Source organism: Odocoileus virginianus, chromosome 9, assembly GCF_023699985.2.
Source record: "Odocoileus virginianus isolate 20LAN1187 ecotype Illinois chromosome 9, Ovbor_1.2, whole genome shotgun sequence".
In the NCBI taxonomy this organism is placed as follows: Eukaryota; Metazoa; Chordata; class Mammalia; order Artiodactyla; family Cervidae; genus Odocoileus; species Odocoileus virginianus.
In genome coordinates, this window is record NC_069682.1 from 34,092,560 (window position 1) to 34,095,189 (window position 2,630).

Genomic DNA, 2,630 nt, shown 5'->3' on the forward strand with positions numbered 1-2,630 from the left:
AAGCCATCGTCATCCTAATACAGCCAAGGACAGTGAACCTTGAGGGAACTCAATTGGAAAAAGGATGCCTGCCATCTAGTGGTCAACTGCCGCAGCCATCTCCCGGCCCCACCCCACGACCCGCCAACTATGCATCCCAAGGAAACTCAGGATGAGAAAGCATAGGATAGTGACCCCATTAGCTAAGGTGCAGATCAAAGCAACGATTTCAGTGAGCCCAGACTCTTGAATCTTCCCATACAAAAAAAAAAAAAAAATGCTAAAATTATTTACCTTGAGATATCTGTTTTGTTTTTTTTTTTTTTTAGTTACCAGTAATCTCTTGAAGTTCCAACTAGTGGTCTTTGTTACAAAAACTGCTATCTATCTTGGCTGTCTCCTCACCTCCTCGGAGTGTTCCCTGAGTAATGTGAGAGTCCTGTCTCCCAGGCTTGAAGTCTTCAGAGTGTCTGCTGAATAAAACATAACTCTCAATTTTTAGGTTGTGCTTTTTTTTTTTCTTTTAGGCAACAACTTCTAAGAGAAAATAGGGAGGCAGATATTTGAGAAGCCACTATGAACTTAGAAAAATTCAGCACAGATTAAACATAGGGGCAAAACTCAATATTTCTTTGTTATTGTGTAGTCTCTAAGTTATGTCTGACTCTTTGCAACCCCAAGGTCTGTAGTCCACCAGGCTCCTCTGTCCATGTGATTTTTCAGGCAAGTATACTGGAGTGGGTTGCCATTTTCTTCTTCATTTCCTTCCTGACCCCGGGGGTCGAAGCCACATGTCCTGCTTGGCGGGTGGGTGGATTCTTTACCACTGGGCTACCTGGGAAGGCTGAATGTTTCTTTTCTCATCTTCAGTCCATTTTCTAAGACAGCAACAATTTTTATTATTGCTGGAAAATGTCTGCTTCAGTGAACAGTGAGTTTCTTGGGGCCACACAAACCAAACCAAGAATCATCAATCAGTCTCTCTCTCTCTCTCACACACACATACACATATTTTTATTGTGAAATATTACCTATATCTGAAAGGTACATGTATAGTTTAACGTATTGTTTAAAACTATGTGCCAGTACAACCACCACCCAGGTCAAAAAATAGAAATTTTCTAACACAGAAGTGACTCATCTGTGCTGTCTTTCCTACTCCCAACTCCCCTCCCATCCATGAGAGGATACCACTTATCTAGACTTTTATGCTAACCATTTCCTGCTTTACAATATATTATCATCATACATGCATGTATCCATAGATAATGTATTTAGTTTTGCTTGTTTTCAAATTTCTTAAGTGGGATGATAAATTTTCTCTTGCTCTTAATTTTTTAAATAAGATGTATCTATTTTGTGTACAGCTGTAATTTATCCAACTTCATTGCTATAGAAATTGTACTTTATAAAAATCCCACAATATCTTTATCCTGTCTGTCAGTGATGACAGTTTGAATTGTTTCCAGTTTGGGGTAATTTTATCAAAAACACTCTGTGAACCTTCTTGTGTATGTATCAGGGTATAGCTAGGAGTGAAATTTCTGTGTCATACTTGGTAAACATATCCTGAATATAACCATGTAGTGTGAAACTACCTCCCCAAGTTGTTTTGTCACGAAGTCACATCTGACTCTTGAGTGACCCCATGGACTGGAGTCCTCCAGGCTCCTCTGTCCATGGAATTCTCCAGGTAAGAATACTGGAGTGGGTAGCTATTTCCTCCTCCAGGGGATTTTCCCAACCCAGTAATTGAACCCAAGTCTCCTGCATCTCCTGTATTGGCAGGCAGATTCTTTACCACTGTGCCACCTAGGAAGCCCATTTTAATCGGTAAATGTCTCTGAAATTTTTTATTTTTTTTCCTCTAAAGGTTTTGTATATCCCTAGTCTTATGTATTCATAAATAATTGACTTTGTTTGATGCTATTGTAAATCATAATTTTAAGAATTTGCTGCTTTACACAAATACAGTTGAAATTTGTGTACTGATTTTATATGGAGCTACCTTGCTAAACTCTCTTACTGACTCTAATATTTTGTGAATTACATTGTTTCATCTACAAACACAACCATGTCATACCTGAATTAGGCCAGTTTTATTTCTTCCTTTCCAATCGTCAAACTTTTGTGCCTTCCTCTTGCTTTATTGCTCTGCCTAGGAGCACTACTAAAATGCTGAATTGAAATAGTAGTAATGAACATTCTTGTCTTTTCTTGAACTCAAAGGGGAGCTTCCAATGACTCATCATTATATCTGAAATTTATGGAAGGTTTCTGGGTTGTTTACAAATAATTTTTCTTCTATTCACAATTTCTGGGAATTTTTCATCATAAATGGAAGTGAATTTTATCAAATACATTTTTCTGGATCTGTTGAGGTAATTATAGGATTTATTTCATTTGTTAATTAATTACATTTATTGTTTTTCTAAAGTTAATCTGCATCTTTGGGCTTCCCTGGTGGTTCAGTGGGAAAGAATCCACTTGCCAATACAGAAGACATGGGTTTGATCCCTAGTCTGGGAAGATTCCACATGCTGTGGAGCAACTAAGCCCATGTGTCACAACTATTGAGCCTGTGCTCTAGAGCCCGGGAACTACAATACTAAGCCCAGGAGCCACAGCTACTGAAACGCATGCGTCCCAGA